The 14,637-nt window shown below is 45.3% G+C and overlaps 1 protein-coding gene across 5 annotated transcripts in view; it reads right to left on the reverse strand.

The window, feature by feature from the left end:
- The window catches only part of IP6K1 (inositol hexakisphosphate kinase 1), a 31,350-nt gene that overhangs the window by 10,765 nt on the left and 5,948 nt on the right, over window positions 1–14,637 (reverse strand). The window contains exon 4 of one of the 5 annotated variants that reach the window (XM_085517047.1): window positions 7,172–7,244. The exons of the other annotated variants lie outside the window; for them this stretch is intronic. The gene's annotated coding sequence lies outside the window, so the exon portion shown is untranslated. The remainder of the gene's footprint in view (window positions 1–7,171; window positions 7,245–14,637) is intronic. 5 annotated transcript variants of the gene reach the window in all.

Here is a 14,637-nt window from a genome sequence, read left to right on the forward strand (position 1 = left end):
CCTGCCTGCAGGATCTGCACAGCCAAAGAACAAGGCAGATGGGCACACAGGATCCCAGGGTGAGGCCACAGGCAAGGATAAACACTGACCTCAAGGTCATGGTGATAGAAGTTGGACTTTCCCTTAATATCCCCAGTGCAGGCAGGACCAAACACACAGAACTAAAACAACATTAATGCATCAAGAGGGCAGGAGCATCTGGCCAGAGGGTGCCTGGTGGCTGCAAGATAGAGGTAGGCTGGCTGGCAGAGAGCAGAGGCAGATAGCATCCATGCTGAAAAATCACCGTCTTTTCTTGTGGTGCCAGAATGGGTGACTCAACTTCTACAAATAAAAATTAATCCTAAAATGGAACATCCCAATGTGCTTTGATTTGAGATCAGCTTCCCAGCACTGAACCATGTGCTCGAGGCACATCAGCAGACCTTGAGGACCTCTGCAGCCAGGCACATCCCTCCTGCAGAAACACAACCTGCTAAATCATTCAGAACGTAACCAGAACTGCTCACATTTGGCCAGCTGAATACCTTGAAAGCTACAAGCCTTCTGAGCCTGCTCAAGTATGCTGCTTTGAATCCTGAGCCTCCCTATGCACCTTGCCCAGTGCCCCAGCTATTTGGACATGCTCATTCACTAACATGGCTCTACAGACCAAGACCAGAGGATCCTGAAAAATCATCAACAGGCATTTCAGAGAAAGCTGCTGTCAGAATGGCAGCCGGGGGAGAGAATGATGATGGGGATGCAGCAAAGGATACTCTGCTGCCAGAGTGAGGACAGGAACCGCACTCAGGTGTGGATGGCCCTATAGCCCCTATGCCACGGGCAACACAACAGCACTCCCTCTCCACCCTAAATGTTTTCATCTCAAGAGCAGGGAGAAACACCCTGCTGCTGAAGTGTGCAAAAGGAAAGAGCTACATCAGCTTTAAGACACAGCTTGACTGAGCTTACAGGAAGGACCACACAGAAAATACAATTAAGCTCGTAGTGCAAGTCCTTAAGCGTACCCTGTGTTTTTATCTTCTAGAGATCTGAAAGACAGCAATCTGTGTCCTACTTAGATCCCAATCATCACAGAGCTCTAGCACTTCTGCCTGTAGCCTATGATCCACAGATTTCCTTCTTTCTTCCTAACAGAGCAGAGGAAGCCAAGCCTTTTCAGCTCCTCCTGAAGCAGAAAAGGTGGAGTTATGCAGTATTAACTAAGGCTGGAATGCTCAACCGACCAACAGAACTGCTACCTAGATCTGGAATTAAAGAAGGCTGTTTCCTTAGGGGAACTGCAAAAGCATTCTGCTGTCACCTACGCATAAGGCACAGAGTACATTCAGGAGGAGATGAGGTACTTGAATCCCTTGCCAGATCCAAGGCCGAGAGAATTCTTGCTTTCTCACAGTGGTACATTACAGTGAAAGCTTCTCTTATTTTATTTTTCTTTTTAAAATGACAAGCCCTAACACACAGCAAGGCACTAGGAAACGTCTGGGACTGCTTGCAACATATGGAGCAGGTGCTGTGCAACACTTTGTGAACATCTGTTATCCAGCTGTCAGCCAGCAAGGGTAACCCAAGTCAGCAGCTCAAACAGCCTCTTCCAGCTTGCATTCCTGTTCAGCTGGGTGCTGGAAAAGACAGCAGCACTGCAACAACATCAGGCTAGGGACAAAGAGGACAGCACATAACGGGTGTGATATGCAGTGGTTTCATTCCCTTGCTGCTCTCCTCTCCAGGTCTCTCCTTCTCCACTGCCCAAACGCAGCATGTTGGCAGGAGGACACAGGCTGCCTGAGGACCTGCCAGTCCCTGCTATAACCATCAGTGTGAGGGGCGGCTGCAGAAGGCCCAGCCCTGGCTGGGTTATCTTCCTCTTCCTCTCCAGCAGGCAGCGAGGCGCAGGAGCTGAGCTGAATCCTGCTGCACCTCCCTGCAAACATACCCTGCCTCGGTGTAAAGGGCACCTTCCTGCTCCGTCCTGAGACACTGGCTCAGGCCCAAACCTGAGTTTCCATAGCAGCAAGTACGTACATTAACAAAAGGTTGCTTTATCAGTACCAGCCCAGGTTTGCTTCTGTCATGGTTTAATAATTTTGTAATTTTTGCTATCAGTATTCCACATCATAACATCATATAAAGCATGAATAATTTTACTGAATCTGCAACTTATCAGAAGAAGACTACATCTCCCAGGGAACAACACGATAGGTCACGGGACCTGGACTCTATATTAACTCTGTCGCAAAACAGACTGACGTCTTTCGAGTTCTGGCGTTCAGGGGAGTGTGTGGGAGCCTTCAGCCGTTCGCCTAGATTCACAGTAGGCCTCTCGGTTACGGGACTCATTCTCTCTCCTATTTTGCTTGATTCGTTAGCTCAATTTTCAATTATATTGTATTATATTGTGTTATCCTGTATTTCGATATAGTATTTAGTAAATAAGTGTGCCTCCTTAGATCGTTGCCGCTGTTTTCTTTTCCTAATTAACTTTTTCCTTTCGGCCTAGGGCCCCTCCGGGGCCTACGGCCCCCTGTCACGGACGCAGGTGGATTTTTAGTTCAAACCGTGACAGCTTCCAAGCTTGCACCTAGGAGAGCAGGGATGTCCAATTCCAGTTCTGTATTTTATGGGTGAGATGAGAGTACAGCAAACACTTCCCAGAGAAGAACTCACTGATCGGTGCTTGTAAGGCCCTGTCACTCAGCTTTCTGTGCATTAATTCCTGGCTTCTGTTCATCTCAGTTGCAAAAGGGAAAAAGTCTTCACTGAACAGAGGTCCATTTTAAAGTATTCCAATGCAAACGCTGCTGTTCAGAGCACAGCTCCAGCAGCCAGAAAGGGATTTACTTTCAACCATCACAAACCATAAGGAATTGGCCCTATCCATCAAGAAAAAACAGCACTGCTAGAATTCTCACTAGCGAAGGGCTCAGCAGTAAACTTAGCAGCAGGGCCATCAGCAGAAAACCACTGTCCCTGTATTCATAGATGGGGGGAAGGGGACAATAATCATATTGATCCCAGTAAAGAGGCTTGACTCCAACTTGGAAAGAATTTGCACCTTAACTTACAGTCTGAATACACAAAGGAGGCAGTTTCATGTCCTGCCTCAAAAATCTTCTATTTAATGCTGATAGCATTCAAGCTCTTCAGACCCAGACCGTGGCCTCCTCCCCAGGAGTAAAGCTTAAATAAGGCAGGCACGTCCCTAAGGAATCCCTGAAGGACTAAAGAATCCTCCAGGTGCCTCCCAGGGCAGGAAGACGATGGAACAGCTGTGTTTCTGAATGCCAAACTCAGCAAGGTGCTTTCATGTCACTGTGGGTACCAAATGCCACAGCTCCCACAGCATCAGAAGGTGTGAGGCACGAGCAGGTAAAGCCCCATGCTGTTCTGCTGACACAAAGGCAGTAAATGAGTCAGCACTGGTGGTGCATGTGCTGAGCAAGAGGAACAGCAAAGCACTGTTCAGCACAGCAAAGCACTGCTGGCAGAGAAAGGGAAGGAGTGAAGTCATGGCAACGTGCACATCTGCTAAGGATGGGCAGCATTGGGGAGATCTGCTCTGTGCCAGAGGGTGTTTCACATCTCAGGTTTGTGTCACAGTGAGGGGAAAGCTGGCACCCTAAGCCAGCTCTTACCTCACCTTCTCTGAGTTAACAACGCCCAGAAGCTCGAGAGCCAGAGCTCCCACTCACACCTCCACACAGCCTCAACAAGTAGGAACAACTGTGCACCTTGAGGCTGTAAAACGAAGCTACAGGGAGAATGGGACCGGAGCCTCCCAGCTTGCACAACAACAGGAAGAAACTTCCAGCAAAGGCACCAAAATTCAGAGAAGCGTGGCAACAAAATCAGTTTTCAAACTTGAGAGTGGTGGACAGGAACTGGAAATAAGGTTGACGTAATGCCTCCTACCTGTCCCACACAGAAAGCAATGCACAGAGGATAAAGTGAGGATTCTGCAAGAGGAAAAACATCCATTGAGGAGCAAACAGCCACTTGCAGGCCATAAGCAAGTTGCCAAAGCAGGAGCGAGGAGGATTCTGCTTTCAGCCCTCTTCCACCTCATAAGGAACCCCTAGAAGATAAGGGGGGGGGAGGAGGGAAGAAAAGGAGAAACCAAGGGCTACCCAATAAAACAAACCTATCTGAAATAAAAACCAAACAAGATTCACGTACACGTACTTGGTAAAAATAGTTTTTGTTTTCAAAATACATAAAAACTTTATATTAAGGGAGAAAAGCTGAGTGAGCAGCCAGGCCTCCAGATCTCTCTCAAATGGCAGAGTCAGAAAACATGCATCAAAGGCCTGACCTGCAGCAGCAAAAGGTGTGTGCTGATACTTGATTCATCCACCACCTTCTCCCTAATTTGGTGAAAAACAGGGCACATTTTGGGGTGGAGACGGCTGCTTGTTTTGGTTGCTCTTTAAAGCGATCCTCCTCATCGAATCCAACTCCATCCAAATGCCTGGCTTCAAACAAATTCAGTGCAGGCTTCTTCCAGCACCGACTGTGCCAAATCAGTTTTTAATCCATCCTTCAGTTATTTCTTCAGAGCACAGTTACAGCTGCACCAGCATGAGCAGCACCCTCCCACTCAGCCCTGCCGTGCCGGTACAACTGCTCGCAGGGAAACAAATGAGGGAGTTGATTGAAGTTAAAAATAAACCAGCATTTTGTTTTGGTTTGAAGGATTACTTTTCAACTCAGGTCAGATCCCCAATCTATCGGGCAGCTGTACAAACAGTTGTATCAACACAAGGTGCCAGAACTGCTGATAGTTATCCTCACGCCTGAAGCCAACGTTTACATTCCCAGCTCACCTCTGTTTCAGGACTGCTGCAGAACAGGATTACTTGCAAAACTGAGCACGTAGGGTATTTTAGTGCTGCATGGAGGGTCTATTTAATGAGACAAAATGAGGTCACATTGATGAGCATCCAACAAGTACGGCACGGCTACTGACTTCCCTTGAGCTGCTGCTTGTCCTAAGTTATATGTCACTCTGCAGTCTGCAGGCTGAAATACAGAACGATGACTAACAGAGTCACTGAGGCGAATGAACAGCTTTGGGCCAACTTCTGTAACAGAACTCTCCCAGAAATTGCGTAACTATCATCTATCTTGGTGATCTTCATTCGAAACAAAAACAACCCAGAACCAAGCCTGCGTGACGTGCAGATTCGCACTGCTGTGCAGACTGTGATGCTCAAGGAGCAGAGTCTGCCTGAAGCATCTGTGACTTTATCACTGCAGCTGGGATGGGTTTTCTTTTTGTATTTCCATGTTAAAACCAAAGATAGAAAATCAAAATAAGCACCAAGCAACTCGCATGTTCTAGAAATGACCACGAGAGAAACACTGATGGTTCTTTTCCCACATTACCAGCACAAATACTGACTGAAACAAAACCAAGTGAAAATGCTTCCCCTATTTAATGACTGCTTAGAAACATGCTGGGAAGGCCGTGGTTCTCTGCTTTCAGCTGGTTGCAGGTACCAATACTAGAAGAACTCTGTTACATAAGGACTTCTCATTGAAAACAAGACACCAAAGACTGAATGACTACGAAAACCCGACTTCTAGAGCAAGGCATAGGCATGTTAATGAAACAGCTTCAGGAAACCTGCAATTCAACAATTTCTGCAGTGTTTGCTCTGGAAGAGATGAATCAGCCTCTAGTGGAAGCTGTCAAACCAATCCAGGAGGACACAATATTAACAAAGCTGGTATTTGGCAAATGCTACATTTTGTTCCTTCAGATGCATCCCAGGCTTCAAAACAACTTAAGTAAATCCAAGTTAGCACTCCTCAGCCCCATTCTCACTCCTGAGTCAGCACTGGCACTCACCTGACCCTGCTCAGAAACCACTCTGGCAAGAAAGTTCACCCAAGGAAGAACATTGTTTTTGCCAGCGTGGCTTCCTGCGCTGGTTTAGTGCCAGTGCCACTGAAAGGAAAAGGGGAGAACCATCCAGCAGAGGAAGGACACGCAAAGGAGAAGCAGAGCCAACTTAATTCAGCTTCAACTGCCTGGCCACCACGTGCTCAGTGAAGTCTCACCGTGACTTTAAAGACAAGCTGCTGCCAACAGAACCATCATTCAGCACTTTCAACTCTCTGCTGTCATTTCTTTTACAGCTGCACCAGCACTCTTGCAGGCAGGTCCCAACAGCTCTGTAAACCAAGTGGTTCAATAGACAGGCAAGTGACAAAAGGAGCAAACAGGAAGCTGGGAGGGAAGGCTAACACTCAATTTCAAGCAGCTGCTAAGTTGTGCTCTTACCACTGACGATAATTCACAGCAGGACTATGTAACACTGATATAAAAGCAAACGTTAGGACAAAAAAGATTTAAGTTGCATGTTAAGAAACACACTAAGTTTTAATTCTTCACACTTTAAGTTCCCATAGCACACCATTAACGCTCCCAACATTCTACCTCCTCAAAAATAAACCCAATTTATTTCTTGCTAGCATTCTTTCCAGAGCAAGAGGGCTACTAAGACATATATAAAGGTGAGAGTAAGGAACAGCCTTCTGTGATTAACTAGGGCATGACAAACAGCAGCAGTGTGCACAAGCAACACTGGGGAGGAAAGCCAGGAAAAACAGCAACAACATTATCCAAACAACATTGATTCCTGAACAACAAAGAATTCTTAGAATCTGCTGCCTGGGTTACATCCAGTGCTCCCTTTACCTTGGTTCAACTGTTAGCAAAGTCACTACAGAAAGCCGGCCGCTTCTGTGCAGCCATGGCTTTTGGAAGCAAGAGCTGACTCTTCTGGAGGGATTTCAGGTAGGAAATCACTGCAACAGTTCTTTCAGCTCCAAAGCTACATGTATCACTCATCAGCATTTGCTGTACAGTGTGCCTTAAGGTTAGCGACATCACAGGACCTTCTCAAAAGAACTCCGCTCATTCACAAGGCAGGTTTCATGACCTTACCAACACCACTTCCACCTGATCAACACCTGCTTCAGTCAGCTCTTGGCACTGCTTGCACCCCTGGACACAGCTCTGATCAAACAGGGGATTCCTCTAAGACCTGGTTTTACCTTAAAGGTAATGCAAATTCAGTTCCTGTGCATCACCTCGCTGCCACACGGAGGTCAGACACTCCAGCCTACCTACACAGTTTGCTCCACCAACACCAGGACTTACAGCTGTGGCTCTCATGGATAAGCACCGTGTTTCCAACACTACTGCAGCTGGACGGCCTTGCATGAGAATAGGTCTATTCAGAGAGAAAAACAGTACGTCCATGAGTAAACACAAATCTCCCCAGCCCAGCAAATTCACCAGAATATCATAAATCAGAATTAGGAAGTCTATCTTCAGTTCTTGACTGTTAACATTTAAGTATCAAACACTGCAAGTATTTCTCTTTAAATATCAACTAATTAAACCATGAGGAAAACTCTGAATTTAGACACCTTCATTTCCCACAACAGAACGTACACGTGGCAAAATGAGACTATGGTAAAGCTGCAGTGAAGCTACACACTGTTAAGCAGAAGCACAAGGTTGCATTTAGATGAAGTGTCTCACGAGCTGCTGCCCTGTTTACTACTATTTCACTCCATAACACTGTCACATAAAGCCATCTGCCCACACACACACAGCTGCCTTCTCACTGATGGCCTCTGCTTGTGCAAACCCGAGGCACCAGAAGACTCTACAGATGTCAGAGTCTCCTGCAGGACTCATCTACATCTATTTTCCAGTGCTGTTAGATGAAGCATGAAACACTGGGAGAAACCGATCACCAAGAGCTTTGCACAGGGATTGTTTCTCACCCTGCAAAAGGTGACTTCTCAAAGCCTCTTTGATTCTCCCTCTTTTAAGAGGATTATGAATCCTATGCCTGGGGACCTCTGCTCAGCTCCTGGCCCACTGCTATTACACGTTAATAGCGTGTCTCATCTCTTTGTTCTTATCAGCAGGGAGATATTAAAAGAATTTAAGACCACTGCTTAAAGATCAGGATTTTAAATGGAACGTCTATTGCAAGCAGGAAAAGCTACAAGCAAGGGTGCCTGGGGGGGACTGGGCTGCAGGTCTGCTTAGTGCTTAAACACTAATTCAGCTCATTGATATGCACAAACTGCAGACTACCCTTCAAAGCAGATATCTTAATCAAGGAGCAATTAAAACTTCAGATGATTTTATGCCCCAAAATTAGGGCAAGACAAGTGAACCTGGTTCAGAGCTGCATCAGACCAAGGAGAACATCCCAGCATGCAATAAGTTGAGGCACTGGGGAAGCACCACACAGCAAGAAACACACTGGCACCCCAAATGCAAGTCCAAAGGGTAGAATGAAACAAGATCAGTCCCATAAATCTTTGGTTTTCATTGAGATCAGGAATGAACAACTTCAGGACAATTTTTGTCCCCTGTTATTTCAGGTTTGTTTTGCACCTTCCAACAAAGGACCATTTGGACATTTCTGAATGGAGTCCTAGGCAACAGTAATTAGTGAATCGTTTAATTTGCCATTTAACTGTGTGCAGACTCGAAGCACTCCATGCTGCACTGCAGGTGAAGATTCACAGCTTTCCCTTCACAGTTTAATCCAAGCTGAAATGTATTATAAGTACCATAGTCACGAAGGCTGCAAGAAGAGTTTTCACGAAGGAAAACCCCAGCAGGTCAGAGTGAGCTGCCTGTAAGGGTACAGAGATTTAAAATGAGATTAGACACAAGGGATAATCCCAACAGCCCATTCTGACCTGGGACAAATGCTTATAATGTGCTCTGTTATAAAAGCAGCACATAACCAACACAGCAAAAGAGCTCCTCAGATGCATCTCAAAGTGCATTCTGTGGTTTGGGCTGTTTTAGATTGCACAGACCAAGGGGAGAGTGAAGCTTTTGAACCAGTAACTGTATGCAGAAGCTATAATGTTAACCACAGGAGCACAAAAGCCACAAGGAAACAAACCTCAAATAATGATTACAAAAGTTGTAAACGTAGCTGAGCTTAAATTATATTCCTGAAGTAGTTTAAGTAGTTAAAGAAAATAAAGTCACTTACTGCAGGTAATTGATTGCCACAGTAAGATCCACAACTGGGACAAAACAGAACTTCTAATGGCTTTTGTCCTGCTGTATAGAAAGAGCTCTCTGTGAATCAGTACTTCACCCTCCTCTGACTCCATTCACTCTTTGCAGCACTCCTGTGCGCTTACAGTCACACTCCATTCATCCAGACTGTAACATCCAAACCTGCATTCAAGAATACTGTGGGAGATGGCATCAAAACACATGATAAAGTTGAGTTAAATGGCCTTTACTGCTCTTCCTCATCCACAAATACAGCTCGTGTCCACTGCTAATGGACAGATAGAAGCTACCTCATGTTACCAGGAACACTGTAACAAACAGCATCCTGAGAAAAAGTAGCTGCTTCCACAATTTGAAGTCAGAAATGCAGACTAACATAGCTGAATTTGTTCTGTCTGTATTCCAGGTTGTCACAGAAACCACAGGTCTCTCTGCAGGATGTAAAAGCAGCTCACTGGAGAGGTGCATGACCCCATTTTTAATGTATTTGGCAAAAGAAGCCTCTCTCCCACTGTTGGCAAGGCTGAGTTTAGCACTGGGAAGCCAACTGAGCAAAAAGCAAGAGTAGGTCCCCCTGAAAAACAACTTCAGTTTCATGGAGAAGATTTTTCTGAGCTTTAAGTAGAAAGAATCTACACAGTGGAATAAAGAACTCAGATTGTTACCCAGATAAGATGCCAAGCAGCCAGACTGCTCTAGATACTGAAAGGAAAATGCTTTCTGATGCCTCCATACTCTGGAGTGTGCATAAAATATCAGTTTATCATGCATGAAGCAGCGATGAGATAGAACTCTAAGCTGCTCTAAAGCTGTTCTGAAGCTCCCCAAGAGAAAGGAGAACCGAAGAAAGAACTGCTGGCAACCCAGCTGACTGCTGCAGGCTCCCAGCACTGCGCAGGCACCTCACCATGCCATGCCCCCCCTGCCAAGGCAATGGCAGCACCTGCTCTGCCCAGAAGCGTAGCATAAACACAAGTACATTTATCAGACTCCAGAACTTGCAAGTCTCCCCTGCCCCCTTCTGGGAACAAGGTGGATTTGAAACCTTCAGTATCTATTTTCAACAATGAAAAGTGTTTACTTGGGCAAACAACCAAAAGAAAACCAGAATGAGTTTTTGCCTCAAGCAGGATTTTCTTCAGCAAAGATATGGATATAATTAAAGCACATCTCCGTCAGCACCAGAGGCAGGCTCAGGCTGGGTTTTCTTTATCCACACACTGAAGCCACTAACAAACTCATGCCTGCCAGAAAACAGTCTGATAATTTGCTGCTGCTCCACAGTTATGACTAAGCCAGCTCACTCCTCAGGTCACCATGCAGACACTCAGTGCAGACTCCCTGTCCTTCACCCCACTCTATTTCCACCACTTTCCTCAAATGAAAGGTAAGATAACAACTACAACAAAACTTGCATGATGTGCATTACCTACTCCTAAGCCTTCTCTACTAGCTCCGGAAATTACATTCTCTTAATCTGCTGAGTGAGACCTGACTTAAGCAAAAATCCTTTTGCAGCAACTTGCCAACCTCGTGTATTTATCTTGAGATCTTAAATGCAGAAGACAAACAGAACTCATTAGGACTGGTGGAAAAAAAACTCTCTCACCCACCTCTTCCTCACACTGCCAGCAATGAAAACACACTAGAGTTTGTCTGTACTTCTCTGCACTTCATAGCATTAGGAGTTTTTGGTTCCTTTACACCTCCACAGCACAGTTCTGCTGCCCAGAAAACTGACCCAGGTAACCAAGCGCTTCTCCTTTGCCTCTGCTTTACCTGTAGGCTACTGGAGAGGAAGGACAAGCAAACACATGCTCTCAGCACAACGAGGGGAAAGGACTTCCCAAAGCAGTAGAGCACAGCTACTGCTAAGCCAATCAATTCAGGATTTGTGAAGAGAAACGTATTTCATTTTGAAGACACAGAGCCCACAGCAGACAGCTAAGAACTCCATCCAGTGAGCACACTGAGAACAACTACATGCTCTGTGCTCTCCTTGCCCTCTGCACATTCAGCTGCCGAGGAGCAGGCACAGGCTCCAGTGCTCAGGAAGCAGCACAAATGTTTTGTTTCCCAGGAATTAGGACAACATCTAGATTTAAATCTATCAAGCTGGAGTTATGCATCAAAGCAAAACACCAGCTTCCAATGAAGAATCATCACATGCAAGCTAATCTCCTCTTTAACGACTTTCAAAATCCGCATTTAATTTGGCTTGCTTCAAACTCACTGTAAAGCAACTTCACAATTACTGTGATATACTGTGGGCTGTGACACTGCTCTGATCCATCTGCTCCTCAGATCTACACGCTGCTCTTTTCCTGTGCTGTTTAAGAATTAATTATACAGAAACGAACATCGTCAGATAAAGGGATTCCCAGCAACTGGCTTTCTTAAAGGAACTACAGGATCCCAGGCTTTAGGAAATCTGCAGCTATGCCCACTCAGAACCACTCCATATAAAACCAAGAGGGCAAGCCTAAGATCCAAACAAGCAAACACATCAGTACTGCTCCCCTCTTCTCGCTTCTGTCCAGAAACAAACACGCTTAGCCACGGTGTGAATCTTACCTCTGCCTCCTGCCACCCCTATACCACATCAGAGTAACGTTCTGATCTGAGAAACTTCTGCCAGAGCTAAAGATACACAAGCAGCTCATTTGAGCAAAACCAGACAAATACTGTGCCTTAAATGCATCGTCTGAATAAGCTCTACCTGCCCCTCCAGGCAAAGAAAGGCAGGAACAGTAAGCTTCACTGCCTCGTGCCATCTGCAACTAGCCAAGAGGGCTCTCACCTGACATACCCAGGCAGATAAACCTATATATTTTTGCTGTCAGTTGAGCTTGAGAGTGAAAAGGCAGGGAGGTGACCCACGTTGGAATCTTCTCTGTCTTTGTCTTAACACAAAGGTAAAGCTGAACAAATACTTTGCTTCAGCTGGGCTTGTAAACTTCTCTGCCTAGAAAAAGATTGCATTTTATTTGGCAGGCCCCTAATTGCAACATGGGGTCTTATCGTAGAGCCCAGCTGTTGTCTGAACACTGTCAAAATACTCAAAGCAAGGAGAAATACAGAAAGTCTTGCACCTTCCCACTGTAGTTGAACAGGTCAGAAGCGCCCAGCCATCACATGTACAAAGCAAGATGCAACCCATCCCAGTTCAACTTGGTCTTACCCGACAGTTAACTTCCTACAATTGCTGAAATTCTTTGCCCCAATCCATTAATTATTGAACAGAGATTGCTAATAGCAACTAAAATTAGGGCACTGCTTTCAAGTGAACGCTGAGCTGCCTTTGGTCAAAGAATCAAATGCTTCAGCAACTTCTCTGCTCAAAATGGCAGAAAAAGAGGACAACCTCGAAGCACATCAGTTCCACAGGAAGATTTAAGAGCACAAAAGCAAGATTAACCAAACAAACTCAGTTTGTTCTGGTAAACAAAGTCCTGTGCCAGAAGAAAAGGAGCAGCTGTTATCTAGCAGTTCCTTCTGCTAACAGAGTGTCAAGGCACTAACATGAAACCGAATCCAGGGGTTTGGGAAGCGGCAGAATAAGGTCAGAGAGGTGGAGAAGTGCAAAGCAGCCAAACGCACTGTGTTCCTCACTGTAACACCAATCAGTGCCCAGGACGTGCCTTCACTTATCACATGAGAAGAGGGAACTGCAGGTTGCTTTACTGTACTGAGTGGACAGCCATTCTGAAGTGAATATAACAAGGTCAGCGTGGAGAGAATGAAATGAAAAAAGCCCTTATATCACTGCCTCCCCTTTCAATACTCACAGCAAAACAAGCTTTACTTCAAAAGCCCGGCTCCTCATTGTAACTGTATCTTCATGAAGGGATTCCAGTGGCAGAGCTGCACCAGACAAGGGTGAACCTGTTGATGAATGCAGCTGTCCCATGCATTGGTAGTAAAAATGACCTTACAGGCACGTCCACGAGGATTTGAAGCCACATAATCACATTGCAAATCCACACCCTTTACTTGTTATCGTTTCATTTTCCTAAGCAGGTGTCCCTTAAGGGTCAGGGAAGGTGTTTTGATATGGGCCTTTTGATATCATCAGCAAGATGCTCAATCACTCAGACTGTCAGAGTACCTCTAGAACTGCTTTGTGGTCTGCAGTGTGCTTTGGAAGGTAAAGGGCAAAGAATGACCAGAAACCCCCAGCCACCTGAGTGACAATGAAAGGCAATGTGAATCTGAGGGTACTTTCTCAGAAGATACACGAGCTGGACAGCTGGTCACAGCTCCAGGCTTGGAGAGATGCTATGCATTCTGAAGGGCAAAAAGCACAACTTGGCATTTAAAACATCTGCAATATTACAGCACTGCCATCCTTTGGTGCTTTCTTCCCAGTGATCCAGAGTAACAAGGGCAGCACAGAAAGAAACATCCATCCAAGGGTAAGGGTGCTCTTAGATGCCAAAGCAACAATCACTCAACACAATTACTTCTACTATATTTTTAAGGTCATTCTAAATAGAAGAGCCCTCTAATGCTTCAAACCTTCATTACTTCTCTCCTTACCCTGCTGAGACTGGACAGCAAGTATCTCAGAGCACCCCAGCACAGCAGCCAGCTCAATTCTGAAGGCCTGAAACACAAAACTCCTCCTTTTCAGAATAAGTAAAGAATCAGGTAAACAAAGCCTACATTTAACTTCCCGCTCACTGCAGCAGTTGGAAACAGGTTCTTACAGACACTCCCCAGGTCACAAATTTCCAGTACCTTATCTAGATGTTAAGCAGCTCAAGCAGAGCTCAAAGCTCTTTCCAGAACGCCAGTTAGAACTGAGGCCACCATCTAAGTAACAGAACTCCAAAGCCAAAAAAAGAAGTCATTTGTTAAAGCTGAGCTACTATCAGACTGTATCTATTAAAACACCTGTACATATATACGTAGGTCACCTCAAAAGTAGCATCTCCTATTTATTTCCATGGGAGCTACAACAAAAAAAATGGTTATGTATGGAACCTGCTTGGGACTGGGGGGAGGATAGGGGATGTGATGATGACTAGAGATCCCTTCCAACCCCTGCAATCCTGTGATAACTGTGATTAACTACAGCACGGTAGCAAAAATACACAGTCTAACTGAACTGAAAGAATAATAAACAGGGTAGTTTTCTGCAGGAAAGACAACAGTGCTGATGCTGCAGGAAACATCACTTTCCACAGAACCTGAAGAATGAAGAGTAAAAGCTGCTCAGATTTCGCAAGGTACAAAAGCGCTGTTTGTTCAGTCTAAAGCAGTTGGTGGTTTTCTCAGCTCTATACAGGATGTTTAAAAGGTGCCTGATAATGCTGACTGATTCAGATTTAGCTACAAGTTTCAGTAAGCGTATTCAGGTCAGTGTTCACGGGAAGAACAGCAAAAAGAAGTCAGACTTCAATTGTATAAAGCAGCTTTGTACCCAAAGAAAACGTCACTTTTACAGCTTAAGAAAAGCATCAGACTCAGTCCAAACAGGAAACAAAACAAAACATCCCAATGTTTTCATAAGACTTGAAGACAATCACATTTCGTTTTGGCAAAACCTGCATATTCAT

This window comes from Coturnix japonica, chromosome 15 (assembly GCF_054131305.1).
Source record: "Coturnix japonica strain WE chromosome 15, WE-NBRP24, whole genome shotgun sequence".
Classification (NCBI taxonomy): Eukaryota; Metazoa; Chordata; class Aves; order Galliformes; family Phasianidae; genus Coturnix; species Coturnix japonica.